Genomic DNA, 19,295 nt, shown 5'->3' on the forward strand with positions numbered 1-19,295 from the left:
GCACATGTTTGCAATTTGGTCTCTGGTTCCTCTGCCCCTTCATCATAGATCACTGCCTTGTCATGGCAAAGGGGCTTGAATAACTCAGAGAAGCTATGAGCTATGCTGTGCAGGGCCACCCAAGACGGACAGGTCATAGTGGAGAGTTTTGACCAAACGTGATCCACCTGGAGCAGGAACCGGCAAGCCACTCCAGTATCCCTGCCAAGAAAACTCCATGGACAAAGACAACAGCCCTGTTTAGAGAAGTCTTTAATATTTGATGTTTTATCGTATTTTTTATATTCTGTTGGAAGCCACCCAGAGCGGCTGGGGAAGCCCAGCCAGATGGGTGGGGTATAAATAATAATAATAATGATTTGTTGTTGTTGTATTATTATTATTATTCCTGAACATACAGGCTCAAGTCTCACCTCAGCAAATATTCGATCACCCGACAGCAATGTGGGGTCGCTTTTGTTCTAGACTGAATGACTATGGTAACAATTACTGAGATGCAGTTTTACAACCTGAAAGGCACTGTATAAATGCATTTTTAGCTGTTTTCAACCTCATTTTGTGGCAGATTGTCAGTCCAAGGAAATCTTCAATAAAAGCTGCACTAAAACTCAAGAGTGAGTGGGTGGAGTGAATATATATTTAGATATTTGGGGAGACAGGTAACAAATTGAGATGATGCTTTAATATGAATTTTAAAGCTCATATGACTTCCTTCTCATATATGAGAAGATTGCACTGGTCTAGGTAACAGATTACCAGGGCACGGACTAGACTTTTATGTGATTTTGCGAATGCCATGTGCAGATTTAAAAAGCTGTCTTTCTGAAGAACTGCTGGCAGTGAGTTAAATCAAACGTACAATGAGAATAGTAGGACTAACAAGATCTTCTTACTGAATGAGGGTGAACCAGAGAAGTCATTTCACTTTCTGGTGCTCAAGGGATGCTTGCTTCTGCTCCGAACCTGCACTCTAAAGCAACTGTGGCAGGTGGATAACTATGGAATAGCTCAACTTCTTTTTTATGTCCCTCAGCACCTCTGCTTTCTCAAGCTTCCACAGCCAAGCCAGCGGTGAACACTGTTGCATTAACTTTGAAGGGATCAGAAGATTCAGAGCATGGGCTATTCAGGACTTGTGCACATGTTGAGTAAAATCTAGGAACGCCTCCCAAACTGAGCCTTCTAACTAACGAATGCAAAATGGAGCGTGGGAGAAAGGCACAGAAGGGTTTCAAGAACCTGGGAGGCCACAATGTATGGTTAATAGCTATTTACTTACTTACTTACTTACTTACTTACTTACTTACTTACTCGTTTCTAAAGACTTTGCCTCCTCATCCCTATGTCTCAAGTCAGGTGGTTCTCAGGTAGGGGGATAAAGCATGCAGCCACTAGTCTGTGATTGTAAAATGAAGCTCAAATGAAAACAGACCTGTAAACCTCAAGGACTAGTCATCCAAACCAGTTCCAAGTAGAAAAGTTTCTGAAACATGTCCCAGCTCAAAACCGGACTACACTCCTTCCAGGCCACACTGCTGTGTGAGTCATGTGGCTCGCACAAGAGCACAGTGCCCCAAAACTAGTGCTTTTTGGTACCGTGCTCTCACGCAAGAACACGGCCCTCCAAAATGGAATGTCCTGGACAGTTGACGGGTATGTGCCACAGATCCCCAGGTGGACCACCAGTTGGGAACCACTGGTCTAGAGCATTTTTCAACATGGTGAAAAGCATTTTAAAACTTCCACAGTTCCCAGTCAGATGTTGTTGTTGTACTACTACAACTACTATTACTATAATTTCTTGCCCACACCTAATGAGCAAGAATTCTCCTACCTCTCATCTCCCCTGCAGCCCCCAAATTCTGCTCTGAAGGGTTGGGTGACTGATTTTGGAGACCCCACAGCGGTTTGGAGGAGGGAAAACAGAAAGTGGAAGCTCCATTGCAAGATAACATTTCTGTTGTGCAAGCAGTTGAACATTATTGGATGTCACCCAATGGGGTGTGCTGATTACAGTCCTACATAATCTACTTATTTTTAACCATGATCCTGAGGGTATGCTTATGGTTTTAATTTTTTTTATAAAACAGAGTGCAGATTTAATAGTTGAATTTTAAGTAATCTGTTTTAATTGATCCTGCATATCCCCTCTTAAGTTTGGACTCTGATGAGCCTCTGTGAAAAAGGAATTCCATACCTACTGGCCAGGAAACATCACAGGCTATTTATTTCTATATTAACATCTAGAGTACGTGCTCAATATTATTACAGAGGTCCACTAGACTTCAAGTCCGAGAAGATAAGCACAGCAAATGCAACCACATTTCAACGTACTGTATAAGGTGGAGTCATTAAGATTAATCAAAAATGCTTAACAAAAATGTTTCATTCCTTTGTGATTAAAACCAGAAAACATCCCATGAGAAAATATATTTCTTCCTCTCCCCCCCCTTTATTTGGTTTAAAGTGTGGTATTTCTTTCCTTAGCTGTATAAATATTTAATAGTCAGAAATTCTGTTTCAAGCCGGATAGTATATTTTGGTCAGCAGCAGCCAACTAGAAAACATTTGCTTTCTACTACAGATTTACAAAATTCATGAATGGGCAAGCGCAACGAATTCTTGGCACTGTTGACAAACTCACAAAAAAATGAGTATAAAGACAGTAGTTGCTAATGCTGTTTGTTTCATGCAGAAAAACAAAGGGCAATTCATTCCTATTTTATCATAACGGGACCAGTAACCCTTAGCCATGATAGGTGGGAATGTCACATGTCCAAAGGCAGTAGACCTCTGATTTGCAAAAGTCATGTGAAAGCAAGAGGAAGAGCTGTCTCCATCTTGCCCAGCCTGCTGCACACTCTTAAGAGACAGAATATTGTGCTAGATACTGTACATCTTTGTGTCTGATGCATGCATAAATGCTAACCCTATTCACATGTAAGTAATTAATAAAAATTTAAATCGTAACACACACAAAAATTCTACACCTCGATTACAAATTTCACTAAAGAATGTTGCTTCTGTTCTAATGCACAGACCGCCCCACTCGGCCTCCCTTGATTTAGAAAATGCATATTCATTGGTGTAGAACTGTCTCCCTTTATAGCCACAGTAGTCTTAGGCAGAATGACTAAGGAGCAACCACAGCACTCTGTCCATTAAAAGAAAAGAAAAAGTAATGTGGGGGTAATTAAATGCATATTTATAATTAGAACTTAATAATTTGCATCAGGGACAAACGAACCCTGATTCCAATCTGTAGCACATTTAGATTTGCCTGAAGATAGTATAATTTGATGTTTTATAGCCTTCCACTCTCTCAGATTAGGAAGTAATACAGTTGTCTTTTTAAAGCTGTGTGTGTGTGCGCGCGCGTGCACTAAGGAGAAGCTTGCAATGAAAATGTTTGACAACGCAAAAGCAGCCATAAATTACATGACAACTGTGTAAAAGTCATGATGAAACAAATAAAGAGCTGACCTATAATGCATCTGATTCATTGTGGCGTACAGAACTCTCCAACTCTGATGTCTGTGCGGCAAACTCCTTCTTAGAAACAGAACTACTTAGCACGGAGAGAACTGTAAATTATCGTGAGTCAACAGCATTGATTTTTAGTCGACATTTCAATCAGTTTGAACTAGAAATACTACACCGCTCATCTGGCAGCCTCTTAAGCGAAGCTGCCTGCTCCTCTCTGGAGCCCTTTTCTTCACTTACAGCACTCTTTAAATCCCCCATTGTTTCCACAGTACAATATTTATTGTGGAATCTCCAGGCCCAGGTACTTGACCTGGAGGTCGCTGGCTCATCTCAAGGGACCTTCTAAGTTAACTTTGCTGAGCTTGAAATTCACCCAAATGCAGAAAATGAGAGTGTGGGCGTGGTTAGCCAGGCAGGGGCCCTTGATCTGAGAGGGAAAGAATCACTGTATACGACAAGCTCAGCTTGCCAGCACATATGTTAAGTAACTGCATGTGAAAAACCTATAAAGCCACACAGCATTCTGGTAGTCTGGGCATATGACTGCATTCCTATGTGTCAGCCTTAGTCCTATGTGGCTGTTCCTTTTCCTCAGCTACAAAAAAAATGTGAGAAGGGTGGGGCCTGTTGCGCTGCCAAGCTCCGCCCCTCTGGTGCTTCATTTGTCCAGAGTTTAGATTCCTCCATGAAAGGGTGGGCAAATACCATATTTACAAAAATCTAACTTGACATTGAATCTAATGTGAACCTCAATTTTCAAAACCTTGAAACCAAAAATGTGCACCCTAATTTTCGCAACATAATACGACCAAAAAGTGCATATTATGGAGACTCCAAAGGCAATTTAAACCCACTATGAAGAGCTTTATTTGGTAAAGTTGTTGATCTTCAGAATCCTGAAATATGGCAGCCATAATGGAGAAGGCTGTCTAAACAGAGATGGAATTAGATAGAAGTCCCAAAGAATGTTTAAATTCAACTCTTATGACCTGTATAAAAAGATGGACAATTTTTCAAAAAGGTTTCAGCCCTGAACAGTTTTCTGGTTCGAGTGCTGAGGGCAACTTCAAACATTGCTTGGGCACACCTCTCCCCTTGCAAAGTAGAAACAGCAAATGTTTCCCAATCTCACAGGGGAAAACAAAGAAAGTGAACATTTATGAAGATGTTGGCAGAAGACTGGAAAACAAGACACTATGCTAGGAACTTTCATTCAGCCAAAACATTGGAATGACTGCATACTAAGCCTCCCCAGGGCCAATACTAGCTTGGGTGTATTTGCTCACGAAACACAAAGTACATGTCAAGACAATGGACAGGTATAGATGATCACTTCAGATTATTGGGGAGTGTCCGCCCACAAGCACCCATGGCCTAACTACCTTTTCAGTGCACGATTAAAATCAGGAAACAGCATTCATGTAGGCCTTATTAAATGTATGGCTAGTACCACATGTAGGAGTGATAGAAGTGCGTGTGATTGAGACATTCACCAAAATTAACAGCACATATGGAAGCCAGCCTAGAATAGGCAAATTAAGAGAAGTACATTTTTGGATATCCAGTTCTTCGATCAAAAGGAGCTGTAGCTCTCATGTGAGAGACCTCTGGTTTTCAAGCAAGTTCACACACAGCAGAAGTGTCGCACCTGAGAGAGCTTACGCTGCTGTCGCTAACAAAGCTGCCAAAATAGCAACGTGCCCTTTTTTTACATTGCTTCTCCCAGGCAGGCCGTTCGACAGAAGGTTGCGAAATCTTCACGAGCTGTGCATTTAGAAAACAAAGTAAAATATCTGACATAGAAACCTGACAGCCCACCAAGAATCTTGAGTTTGTTTACCATTTTAGGGAGGGCAAGTCTGTAATGCTCATGGAGAATCTGACGAATTTAAACTTGAAACGTGCAGCTAGATTACTAAATTCCTGGAAAGCAGCAGAGATATAGGGTCTTGGGAAGTCAGGATATTTTATTACTTTTTTCAGCACAGAACTGAATCCCCTTCAGCATCCCCACTCCCTATAAACCCGTGCCACCTACTGCTTTAACATGCGGTACAAGTTCTACCCACCCTTCCTTTGTACTCACAATATCATTTTAAATCTAAAATATTGCAGTAACTGTCCTAAAGGACACTGTACAACCTAAATAAAGTGCATCAATCACATACATGTATATAAATGGGAATGATTTCCAAAATCTTCTGTTTCAGAATTTCAAGATTTTTCCTTCCTGCAGTCGATCAGGTGGGGGGACAACACACATTTCTATTTTGATTTGTCTAACTACAAGATTACTAAATAGTATACATAAAGCATTTCCCATCTCTTCAGATATATATTTGGCTTCCCCACATTATGTCCAGGTTTGGTAGCTTGTTTTGCTGGCAGGGCTTCTGATTTAAAGGCAGAACTTCAACATGTGTAGCTTTTCCCAGCACTACTTGCCTGGGTCTGTCTGTCCAAGAACCCTGCTGGCTCTATTTCTTGTCAATCTCAATGCTGCCCTCTCAGCATGGTCAAACATAACCATGAAGCGAAATTCAATTAGACTACCATGTTCAAATTTTTAATAGTGACAACAGTTCTGAATTTTCAGTCCAACTTCCAGCAGATACATGAAGAAGTGATGGGAGGGCAGCTCAAATAAAACCTGACAGATGCATGAAGGTTGGTGCGAGGCCATGCGGGCCACAGGAAAGGACTATATCTTAGTGGTAGAGTACAGGCGAAAGGTCCCAGGTTCAAGCCTAGGTGTTTGCACATAGGGTTGGGGAAAACTCCCTGGAGAGCCACTGCCAGGCAGTGCAGACAGCACTGAGTACATGGAAGAATGGTCTGACTCAACATCAAGTAGCTTTAATCATCTAAGAATTAGGGGCTGCTACGGAAGTTATCATATTGCCAAAAAAGAGTCTCAAGTACCATGGCATAATTGCCCTTCCACATTCTGATGTACTACTGAAAACAAATGCTCTGCCACATGAAGCTATATGAAGTGGCTCCACATGGCAGCTACAGTACATGTACAAAGCAACAGATGAAGAAACAGAAATAAATAATCTAGAACATCTAATTCTAGCACATAAAGACCCTATTCCTAAACCTTAGAAACAAACCCAGCTGTCCCTCACAATGTTGACTATCCCTGTAAAGTGCATTTACAGCTCAATAACCATGTCATAAAATTTACATCTCCATTTTCACCCCATGAACTGTCCACAGAAACTGAACTCTATACCTTATTGCCATTTCATAAGTTTTAATTCTATCAATCTTTAATTGCATTCTAATGATTGATTTTTCTATGTTTTAAGTGGTTCTTGTTTTTAACTGCAAGCTGCCTTGAGTCCCATCAGAGGAAAAGGCAGGATATAAATATAATGATGATAATGATGATGATGATGATGATAATAAATAATAATAATAATAATAATAATGTAATGCAACACACCCTGTGAAATGTGTTTCCCTTCTATGAGACTACAAGCAACATGTACTTTTACAGGATAAACACTTCCTATTTCCAGTTCTGCTCATGAAATATCTCTAGACATGCACCACCACAATGATAAACAAAGCTGTATTTAGAAGAAGAGGAGTTTGGATTTGATATCCCGCTTTATCACTACCCTAAGGAGTCTCAAAGCGGCTAACATTCTCCTTTCCCTTCCTCCCAGCACCCAGCAGCTGCATGTGGAAGAGAGGGGATACGAACCAGGTTCACCAGATTACAAGACTACCGCACTTAACCACTATACCACACTGGCATGAATACATGCTTGGCAGGACAGGGCCACCCCTACCATGAGGCAGAGTGAGGAGGTGGCTTCAGGCGGTGCATGCTAAGAGGCAGGCAGTAGAGCTGTGTTTGCCATAAGGCCAGCCCTGAACCACTGAACCCAGCATGCTGCCTCAGGTATGGAGGAGGAGGATGCTTCATTGCCAGTGTTGAAGGAAGATTCAACTGCCATTCTTGTCAGCTTTTGTACGTGGGATGTGGAAGGTGCCATATCGTCTGTTACCTCAAGCTGCAAAATGTCTTAGGCCGGCCCTGACGCTTGGGCCTACATGGAGTAGGGTAGCCAACTTCTGTATCCTTAGGGGTCATTTGATTATTCAAAGATTCAGAAGCTAAAGTGACTTCGCCAAAGAAGCTGGACCCTCATGGGAGGCCAGACTATCTGGCAAAGTTGGGGCCACTTAGCAGCAAGAGTTCCACATTTATAGAAAAACAAGAGATGCAACATTTAAGCATTGCTCCCTCACAACTTTGGATTTCCTTTTCATTCAAGTGGAACTATGGATGAAGCGTGCTATAATTTTGTTGCCAAGGACCAATAAAATTGTTTTGTGGGCAGAATCCAGCCTAAAGATTGGAGTTCAACAAGCCTGAATTAATGCGTGACTCGGTTCTGCCATGACATGAATTTAATTTTATTGTTATTTTTTTCATGACATGAATTTTACATGCAAAAGTGAAGTGCCTTAAACTAAAACATCTCCTTAACTCTGAAAAGGTTATTGTTTGACCAGAGTTCCCTCTTCAAATAAACAGAGTGAAGCCGTCCTATGTAACAGGCCTGTTAAAAAAACAACAAATATTTCAGCATGATATAGAAAGTGGGTAGCAGATAAATAGGTTTGATGTGGAACTTCTCTGCTACTACAGTCATGTGCTACAAGATGGCTGCCTATAAAAGTGACGCCTGTTGCAGGCAATTAAGAATAAATCTTTGCACAATAGTTAACCAATTTCTGATTTATTTTTATATGGTTTTTATTGTATGGTTTTATGTACAATTGTATATCACTTTGATGTTTTTTCTATGAAACAGTGGTATATATATATATATTTAAATAAATAAATAAGTAAAGCTGGCTGTGGGGAGCCTTGCAGCCATTCAATATGCCAGTTGCCTGTAATGTCCGGCCACATGGAAGGCCGTTTTACCACAATGCTGCTGTACTAAATTTATACAATATTTTTGAGTACTGTACTGAAAGTACTTCGCAATCCTCAGTAATCCTTTCAAAAACCTTGCAAGGCAAGCCAAGGTTATTATAACCATATGGAGATGGGGAGGTGCAACTAACAGATGCACCTGGTACATCAATAGCGCTACATAAATAAGCAAGCAGTGGTAAAGCTTGCCTAAAGTCAAGTAGTGAGTTCACGGCAGAAGTGAAATCTGAACGCAGGACTTTGCGGTCCACAGTTCAGACTCTTAACCACCATGTCTTTGCAATATGTGCAGGAATATGGTATAGAGTACAAGGCTATGGCAGTCATCCCACACTGACGAGTGGCAAAATGTCACACTGTGACTTAAATCACAAATGGTGACTTGATCAATAAAGCATGATTTGAGAATGCACAGCACAGAACACCATGAAATGGCTTGCTCATCTGTTCACTTGCAACCATACAAACCTCTGGTTGATGTTAACGTAAGGGAGTCTCCTTATTTTCCTGTGTCAAATATACCTTCGTTCACACTTTTCAAACTGTAATCTCCCTCACTCTTTAACACATGACAATTCGTATACACACACACACACTTTAATTTGCTTATTGGAAAAAACTGAAACCCGTTTTTGTCTTGTGCCCTCAGGTTACTGGCACTAACACAATTTCTTTTTTTTCTTCTTCTTCTTAACAGCAAGCCAAGAAAGATGACAGAAGCCGTCTGCGTGGCCAAAAGACTGGTCTCAACTGGTTTGGGGGGGTGCAGGGGGATGGGGGAATTGAGCTGTCTCCATCTCTTCCCTCTCCCCCCCCCCTTTTCCCCTTTAGCCAAAAGACCTGGGAGCTTTTGATGCACAGTCAGTAAGCATTAAAAAAAAATTATTGAAAAGGCCTCGCTGCTCTTGGGATGTGACACTCTCTCATCATGCTCTGGACTTCAGCCAAGTTCATCCGTTAATAGGCAGCCACAACCACAGTCTAAACCAACCCCCCCTTCCCCTCTCTCCCTCCACCACCCCCACCATTCACCCCATGCTGGCCCTTTTCCCTGACCCTCTCAGTCCTAAAAAACTAGACATCGATTATGTCTGCGCTTTTCCCTTTCCATTCAAGATAAACATAACGCTTCAAGTCCAGGGCACACCCTGGGACCCTTCACAAAGCCATCTATCATTCTGTCTGCCAAACCAGTCTGGCCACACTAAGGCACAACAGAATAATGATCTCAATGTACAATTTTCCCTTTGTGTGCTTGCCCTCTTACTACTAACCTCTTTGCCTCTACCACTTTCTCAGGAGCAGTTGCTATTGACCACAAAAATCATTCTCCCTCTCTCTTTTTCCTTTAATGGGAGGGGTGTGAGGATTTCGTTTGTTTTATTAGTAATTTTGCAACCCCAATCTTTACTCGGAGGCTCAAGGTGGGTTAAAGCATTTTAAGGTGTGGGTGTGGGTATAAAGATGATTAACAAATTCATACAAATTATTTTTAAATGTCCAGTCTTTGTTATCTCTAAAACTGAGGGTGTCACAATTTCAAACTAAATGCAATCAATTACGAGCCAGACAGTATTGCCTAGCAAAAATTAAAAACAGGCTGTAGCCAGAAATTAGAGTTGGGTATGGGGGTGGACGGGACACAACTGTAAGTCAATGAGGAACAACAACAAAGCAAATGCCATAAGTTTAATACGATTCAGTTACAGTAAAAATATTTTTACAACAAAATTAACTGTAACTATTTTTTTGAATGGTTAAGCACTTACTAATAATCCCACAATGCTTTTGCACTCATTAACATTGCTAGATATGCAAAAAAATTGACTCATGTATAAGAATCAAGAGCTCCTGTACATTGTAACTAATGAAACCATCCAACCTGCTCTTAATTGGGAGCAAGTTCTTTCAGACTCAACAGGAACTATTTCCAAGAAAACATTCATACAAATGTACTATCCTGTGGGGAGGGGTAAAAATCAAATGAATAGAATTTAAAATATTATGTGTAATCAATTGATGGACAAATTTGATAGCGCGTTTTAAAAGTTGGCTCCTGGTGTGCTAGAGCTTTCTGTGAAAAGGTCTTCGGGGTTGTTGGCACTGTTGTTAAACCATTTATGGGTATCACTTCATATAGCCAGTGTGTATAAGATTATATTTCCAAAGAATAAATGACTTGTCAGTACTATTTTAGTCAAGGAGAACTACTGTCTTCCTTAAAACAGCCTGTCATCTATATGGGAATACTGTAATGCTGACTTGGCCGTAGGGTGGGGTGGGAGGCGCAGAAGAATGCTACTAAGAAGGTTGGTGGACAGATTCTGCCTCGTTTTCCTTATGATTAAACCCACTTCTGACTCTACCCAGAATTAGTATAACCATCTTTAAAAGAATATCCAAAGGCCTTCCTTCTCCCAGTCAAAATACCACATTCGGACACTGAGGTTTTAGGGGAGGGATGCAGGTCAAGGGACCAAAACAGTGGTAAAACTCAAGACTGTGGCCTGGAAACTTTGACTTGAACCAGAGAGTCTAAATCATCCAGAAAATTGTCCCCCAAAAGATGTTACTGGGCATAAATCTATGCCACAGTCATTCACACCACAACTTTTGGGAAGGATTTGTTTTCCCCCAGTAGCCCACGTTCTGCAAATACACAAATGCACATACTTCTATAAACTGTTATTAAAATGAAGTAGGTAAAGACTTTTTGGGGTTCAGCTGTTTTCAGCACAGAAAAGTTTTAGATGATACTGCTCTTGCATTAAAACAAGTATTTTATTCTATACTTTTCAGTGGTTTTTTTAAATAATAACATATTATTATCATTTTAATTTTCAAAAAATCACAATCATACATAATAATAATAAATCAAAAAAGTGAACACTGTACCCCTCCCTCCCCAGGGGAAAGTCTTTCAGTATGATTTTTTTGCATTTCCTGGGCAAAATGGTCAAATGAAGCAGTGTCCCCATTCTTTATGTTCTTATCCTAACAGGTCTTTTCCAAAACGTGTGTATTTAACTGGTGGCTTCTTCAATACTGGATGAAACAGTTCCAGCCGACAACGGAGCCAACCTCCTTGTGCCGACGTCCCTTTTAAACAATTCATACCCAGTCCAAGATTTCAAAAAGGAGGGTTTAAAAAAATCTACATAACAAATTATACATTGTGATGTAGTCAATACATTCTCGTTAAGAGTAATAGCCCATCCTATGGTGTAGCATGCAGAAGCACTAAAGCATGGAAACATGAATTATGCGCCTTGCAGTGCCACAAGGCAATCACTCAACAATCTACTCCAGTGTAGAGCACATGCAGATTCAACCCCTGGCAAAAGCAAGTACAGCTAGGAGAGAAAACTTTCAGAGCTACCAATCAGAACAGACAATACTGAGCTTGACGGACAAATGGCATGACTTGTTTCTGTCACATTGCAGAGAGTTCCAGATCAGCTGTGAGCCCCTAATGACCTATGCCCAACTCATACGAATTAGCGTATATACTCGAGTATAAGCCAACTTTTTCAGCACATTTTTTATGCTGAAAAAGCCCCCCTTGGCTTATACTCAAGTGAGGCGGGCGGAGGCAGCGGAGGGACGAGCAGCCCGAAAGGAGCCCTTTCTCACCGCCGCAGTCGCCCGCCTCTCGCAAGGGCAGGCACAAGAACCGTGGTTGGGAGACGGAGGGCTCATTTTGGGCTGCTCCTTCCTCCTCCGCCGCCTTTGCCACTGTTGGCGGCAGAGGAACAAGCAGCCCCAAAGCAACCATTTCAGGCTGCTTGTTCTTCCTCCACCGCTGCCGCCACCACCAGGTTTGTAGTGTGGTGAACTGGCTTATACTCCAGTCAATAAGTTTTCCCAGTTTTTTGTGCTAAAATTAGGTGCCTCGGCTTATATTCGGGTCGCCTTATACTCGAGTATATACGGTAATTCCTGGAACCATGAGCATATGTTTTTCCTTGTTTAATTAGAATTGGTATCCAAAATATCTACTGATTCTAAACTTGCAGAGACTTGCATTTAACAATATTGTTCTCCGTATTATTTGAATGATGTTATTACCATGAGTTTAGAAAATAAAATTTTGTAATATTGAAGATTTTAATTTTTTTTCCCCATTTGGGGCGTAGAGCTCAGCTAATATATCATTTTCAATTAGCTTTATCTCTACATTTTTTTAATGAGTCAGGTACAGGTTCTAGCGGAAAACTGCAAACGAGACCTAAGGGGGAGAAAAAATTGGTGGTAGCTAATGATTCCACATTTGTAAGTAAGACCCAGCTGCATGGTTACTTCCTATCCAAAACATGAATTGCCTTTCAGAATTTGCATCCTCTGCAATGTTTATTAACCAACATTGCGAGGGTAAGAGGAGGGGATTCGGGTGGGTGTTTTTTCCCCCCCTTGCTAGATCTTTTGTTTCACCAGGACAGCTGCATGCCATCTCCACCCCCTCCCAGCCATCCCCTCCTAAAGAAATAATTAAATCCAATTAGGACCGGAAAATAATTTACATTTTAGTTGAATGTAACAAGGAGTTGGGGGTGGGGTGGAATTATCAGACAAAATAAAAAAATAAAAAATAGAACCTTAAAATTTAATGTAACCACCTTGTTCCTCGTTTAGAGCTATTTTACATTCAGAAACTCCACTTCTTAATGTTAAGTAGTGACGTATTTAACAATAGCAACATATGCAATAAAAAGTGAGCCTATTAGAATTCATTCTTCCATTAATCATTCTCTGAACAAGAGAATCCTGGTCTACTATTACGTATGCTACAATTTGGTTCTGTCCCCTCCATTTATGGTTCATTTAAATGGGTTCCATTGCAACGGATTAGTAAGTAACAGAATCTTGGTATGTGAATGGCAAAAAAATTCCTTGGCATCGGCATATGTTTGCTGATCGAATTTCAGATCATATGTCTTTCATTATTGTGGCTTTGCCTCAAAACTGTTTGCTGCGGTTATGCATGTTGGCCTCAGACACTCCCCCCACCCCCACCCCCACCCCCACCCCCACCCGTGGAGAGCTTTGAAATCAGAAATATTTGGAGGGGAACAAAAAAAAAGTCAAGGTTCTTTGCCTTTTCTTCTTTTAAAAGCACCTTCCACTTCCCTCAAATTATGCTGGTAGCCCTTATCCTAAAATTTACTGGACCAATTAAAAATACTGCTTTGGATGGAACCCAGTAATAGGTTGCCCAGTTGCTGTAATAGTGTCATTATGTCAGCATAGCATGAGTGTTACATGGGCAAACCCCCCACAAAACTGGTATATGGAGAAAAGGGGGCTATATGGGGGAAGAAGGCAAAACCAGAAGAAAATGGAAGATTTTTGAAGTCTTTTTGTCTTTCATTTGGAATTATCTGTACATTTGACATTTGAGAAGTTTCTGAACTGCCACAAATGCACCAGACTTTAAATCTGTGTGCAATTTACTCAGAAACAGAACAAAATCTGCTTACACTTACCAATATGCTTCACTGAGAATGCCATAATGTTTTAAAGCAGTTCAGTGAGGCCATACTGCTTCTTTCTTTCTTTCTTTCTTTCTTTCTTTCTTTCTTTCTTTCTTTCTTTTTAAGGTAACGTAGAAATGCAAGTCTTTATTCTGCTTTGGAGGACTTTGTAATATTTTCATTCTTTAGCATCAGAAAAGCACATATGGCAATTGTTCACAAATAAATACGCTAGAAGCTACAACCAGTAAAAATGCTCTCCTATCTGCTCTACTGGAGTTTGGACAAATCCCTGTACATCATACTGTTGGGTTAGCAGTCCGACAATGAAAGAGAAATGGTTCAAACTTTTTAAAAAATAAACATGTTGATATTGGGTGCCTCTTTCTATTGCTCCAGCACATAGGTGGAAATGCTTACTTCCTTATTGTTCCCAGGATTGGGATTAGACCGACGAGGAGAATGTGGAAGAAGCAGAAGGGAGGATAAATTGTGGAAACCAAAGATGGAGGTTCCCACCTTCCGTCTCTTGGAGAGCCTCGTTGGGGTCTGAGAAAGGCAATGACTAGCCGATGGGGATCACAGGAACACAGGGAGCTGCCTTATACCAAGCCAAACCATTAGTCCATCTGGCTCTGTATTGTCTACAATGACTAGTAATGACTGTCCAGGGCTTCAGAGAGGGGTCTCTCCATGTTGTAACTGGAGATGCTGGTGATCAAACTTAGGACCTTCTGAATAGAAGGCAGATGCTTACTGAGCTGCAGCTCTAGTTGAACCTGAGGCAGCAGAAGGGAACCAGAATGGGAGGGCACAGACCTGTCACCAAGGCCCAGTCAAAACCTGAATAGATGGGAAATGACTCACCCACCCAGACCAAGTGTGTGCTTACAAACTCTGCATTCTGGTGAAAAAGTTTCACGAATATCCTTGCTATGACTTGCCTATAAAAGCTTGGCGGGAGGGATATGGTAACCTATTGGGACACCTTCATTGCTTCTGCTCAGTTCTGAACTTCTATTTTGGTTCCTGAACTCCTGAACTCCTACAGCTATGCCTGCTGCTGAGCCTATAGATGTACTGGCCCAAATAAAGATCTCTCTCTTACACACAAGTTAGAGCCTCGGTTGTCATGTTTTGGGCAGGAGTCACGGCACTTCATATCTTACAAAGCAATTCCATCAAGAAAATGATCACACATATGGAATCAATTATACATACACTTGGACACAGACCAAAGGCTAGGAAGTCAGGAAGGGCAAAACCATTACACACACACACACACACACGCCCCTGGAACTCATAGATGGACCTCATCAGTTCATCTTACTGCCTAAAAAAGTTCACAAGCTTAATAATTTATTGGTGTTCTGGATACTGTTTCCCAGCTGAATATTAACAACTTCGAACTGAAGCATGCTTTTAGCATGGTGTGGCTGGGAGTCACAAAGGGCAGCACCAAGTTCCCTTGGAGGTTGAAATGGGAACTTGCTGCTATTTCTTGCAAAATGGCCACTTCTTCGCACGGTTTATTTTCTTTCATTAACCACTTTCTTTCATTAAAGGTATCACTTTTCTGTGACCCAATTTAGCTTGTTAAAGCCAGCAGCAAATGTGTATAAAATAAAAACAAATGAAAACAACAACATCATTAAGAGGCTTAATTTTGGAAGAGCTTGTTGGGGTACAGGAACTGGGAAAAAGTTCCATTAGAGAGCAAAGGCTTAGCACAACTGCATTAAATGTATTAGCCATGGGGCCAGTGGAGGAACAGAGACACATTTCACTCTGCCATCACCGCCCCGTCTCCTCGCCACTTTACACAACCACTTTGGTAAGCTGCGGGACTGAGAATATCAATGCCAGATTTGAGAATAGAACCTAACCTGGCAAGTTACTACAGATTGGGTGCCCTTAGCCCATTGAGATCACACGTGGTGCAGAAGGAAATGTGAGTGCAAACATTGCCCCCCTATGATTGGCAGGTGTTATGAAGCTTCTGGATTTGCTATGCCTGATATAAATATACCATGCCTGGAGATCAGACCAGTACTTTCTGCATGCTTGCTCAAGCTATTTACCGTAAGCAACCTATTATTGGGAAACCTCTGGGTCGGGATTTCAGTTAGAATGGCCGGGTTAAAAAAAGAGGTAGAAAGAGGTATTGCCTCACTTGCTGAAACTCCCTCTTCTATACAACTGTTAAAAGGTTCGGAAACCCTGTCTTTTTCACCTGGACTCCCTGATTTCAGTACAGTGGTACCTCGGGTTATATACGCTTCAGGTTACATACGCTTCAGGTTACACACTCCGCTAACCAAGAAATAGTGCTTCAGGTTAAGAACTTTGCTTCAGGATAAGAACAGAAATCGGGCTCCGGCAGCGAGGCAGCAGCAGCAGGCCCCATTAGCTTAAGTGGTGCTTCAGGTTAAGAACAGTTTCAGGTTAAGAACGGACCTCCGGAAAGAATTAAGTACTTAACCTGAGGTACCACTGTACAGCTGCTTACACAGCCTTGGCCTGACTCTTGACCAAGTGAATGAGCTTCAAGTTTTTCTTTATTTTTGATTCCCCAGGAGAACATGTGCTGCTATATTGTTATACTGTGCACCCCTCTCCTGTGTTGTTGTTTTTCCTTTATAAGACCTAATTATACCATGCTATGGCAATTCACTTTCTCCAGCTTGGCAAGCGCCAAGCAAACATTTAGTCCTCACAGATGAAGAGATTGGTTTTTGAAACTTCACCAAACATCTTCAAGGCTGAGATTATTCTGGCTGACCCAGATTTTCAGTGACCGGGCTTCAGCGTCAATAACTTCCATTGCCTTTCTTGCCCTTTACCATGACAAGCCGGAGCATAATAAACATTCCAAAATAAGCTAATAGGTTACATTTGCATAATGCTTATAAGTTGCAAAATGCACCTTTTCTTGGCACAAAATTGGTGCCATGTACGTAAAGAATCCATATTTCATTTCTTTAAATAAACAACAACAACCCACAGTATATTCTGTCCTGTACTAACCATTTCATCACACACAAATCAGGTGTGAAAACCACAACTGCAAGTGGGGTTAGATCCTAACAATTAGGAAGTCTGCAGAACATTGGAAACTAGTCGCAGGAAGATGAGGAATGGCCTAGATTGACACAGGCACGTATCAGTCCTCGTGTGGATTTGCTAACTAAAAGTAGCAAACTAGCTCTCAAGCCATGGTAAGTGTGGGTGGAAGGCTGAGGGACAACAGCTTCTCTCAAAATAAATGTTAGCACAGATCTTGCATATTTAAACATTCAAACCAGTCATTTTCAGCACAATCATTGCACTAACCCTATAAGACAGGTCTGTATCATTATCCACATATTGCAGGTAGACTTTGTGGTCCTGCCTAAGGCCATCTTGACGGTTAACGGCAGAAGAAGCATTTGTTGTGAACCTTGCATCCTCCAACTGCCTTTTGGCCGCGATGCTACAATGACCCTCAAAAATGGCGAAAAGCAGCTCAGAAACCAGACCAGTTAGGACTTGAGGGGCCATCTCATACATTTTGCAGCAACGTATAAAGGTTTGTGTACACCATGTGGGGAGTTACAGCCAGTCACTCCTCTCTAATTGAGTACAACTGTACAATACTAGTGTTTTCAAACAGTTATTTGTGGCATTCGCATTTTACATTTTTTAGGTGTATAACTACAATACATAGACATATATAATACATTAAGAACGTAAGAAATACTCTCCGAATAAGACCAAATTTCCATCTATCCCATCATCCTGCTTCCTGCTGTGACCAACCAGATGCCCCTGGAAAGTCTACAAGGAAAACATTAAGGGTGCCTCCAGCCAGGGCACCCTTGCATTATTAATATTGTAAACAGATCACAGAGGTATTGTAAGTAGGCCCCTGGCAATAGGTTTTTCAGCTTATTGGATTTTCCCCAGAAATGGAAAAATCCACATTAAATAACGAATCATGTGGGTGCTGGGGGAGGGGAGCTGCATTTATTAACACCAACACCACAACAAGCACTCATTTGGAAGCACCTTAATACAATAATTCACTCTGTGTTGCTTCCTAGCAACTGGTATGCTATGGCATATTGTTTCTGATCCTGGAGGTTACATAGAGCCATCATGACCAGCAGCCATAGATAGCCCTATCCTATGTGAATTTTATCTAGCCTTCTTTGAAAGCCACCTCTCTGCCTCTATCCACCCCACCCCTCTAACACACAGGCACACACACACTAAATGCTTTCAACACCTGAATCTTAGAAGTAGAATGAACTAGGCAAAAAGTATGCAATTACATGCAAATTTACTTAATTTCCATCATTTCGTCTCAGCATCTAATTTGGGTTTCCTTGATGTGGAATTTTTCTTTGTTTTGTTTTTAAAACCCAGACCCTGTTGCACACACAGGCAGAGAATGAATGGGACACGAGAAAGAAAAGAACTGGGGGTGCGGGAGAGAAAAAGAAACTATAGGCATGAGGAATATTCAGAGGCCAGGAGCACTCTGCTACCTTATGAGTGCATCCACACAACTATATGCCATATTACCTGGAAGGGAACCTCACTGGCTTCAATGTAATATTAATATATTAGTTACATTCATTGAAAGGGCTGAGACCACTGAGAAGTAGTACTGTTGTTTTTTAATAGTGCCACTTTGCGAACAAGCTTGTAAGAAAATTCATAAGAAAATTCTGTAACCCCTTGTTCCTACATACCTGTGTCAGTCATTTCAGTGGGCTAAGCAAAAGAAAACTAGGAAGAGGCACCAATTCAGCATCAATAAGTAGAGGAAATGAGAGAGAGAGGAGGAGGTGTTTTGTCCATATATATATATATATATTCCAGCTATGCGTTATTCAAAATCATAACAATATCCCACACTTACCAGGCGGTCTGTGGGCAACTCTCACATGTACCAAGTGAGTAAATATTCTGCAAGTCTGTTGTAATATTCAACCCTGTGGTTAACTCTGGCATTACTAACCCTCTGAAACTATTTGGATATCAACGGAAGCCAAGAAGAATTAACATTTGTCTTAACCACATAATTTTATTCTGTTTTAGTGTCTTACCTTTTGTATGTTCAAAGTATTGCTGTATTTTTTTCTTGATTTTATTGTTTTGTCCTTCTGTAAACAGCGTATAACTTTTATGAAATAAAATCAATCAATCTGGGACTTGAATCCCTGCAAGGTTAATATAGAACTCACGTAGGCTATAGCCGTCATGCAACAGAACCTGAGTCCTTCTTCCTGGTGGCCTCCTATGCTAGCAGTTCCCTCCTTAAACATAATGAAGAGTCTTGTGACGCTTTGAAAGACTAACAAATTTATTACAGCATGAGCTTTCGTGGA

General features: G+C 41.1%; 1 protein-coding gene and 2 long non-coding RNA genes across 7 annotated transcripts in view; all 3 read right to left on the reverse strand.

Moving 5' to 3' along the window:
• The window catches only part of LOC310758873, a 536,128-nt gene that overhangs the window by 286,256 nt on the left and 230,577 nt on the right, over nucleotides 1-19,295 (reverse strand). The gene's annotated exons all lie outside the window — the stretch shown is intronic.
• The window catches only part of BCL11A (BCL11 transcription factor A), a 247,539-nt gene that overhangs the window by 107,933 nt on the left and 120,311 nt on the right, over nucleotides 1-19,295 (reverse strand). The gene's annotated exons all lie outside the window — the stretch shown is intronic.
• Nucleotides 314-19,295, reverse strand: part of LOC310758885 — a 23,166-nt gene continuing 4,184 nt past the window's right edge. The window contains exons 1-5 of one of the 3 annotated variants that reach the window (XR_014546051.1): nucleotides 15,701-19,295; nucleotides 14,970-15,653; nucleotides 14,875-14,919; nucleotides 1,812-14,448; nucleotides 314-1,579 (exon numbers count right to left, since the gene is read on the reverse strand). The exon at nucleotides 15,701-19,295 is cut by the window's right edge and continues 4,184 nt beyond it. This is a non-coding gene — a long non-coding RNA (uncharacterized lncRNA). Of the gene's footprint in view, nucleotides 14,449-14,874; nucleotides 14,920-14,969 lie in introns of all 3 variants that reach the window. The other 2 variants (XR_014546052.1, XR_014546053.1) reach the window with 2 other exon arrangements.

This window comes from Podarcis filfolensis, assembly GCF_964270895.1.
Source record: "Podarcis filfolensis genome assembly, chromosome: 3".
Classification (NCBI taxonomy): domain Eukaryota; kingdom Metazoa; phylum Chordata; class Lepidosauria; order Squamata; family Lacertidae; genus Podarcis; species Podarcis filfolensis.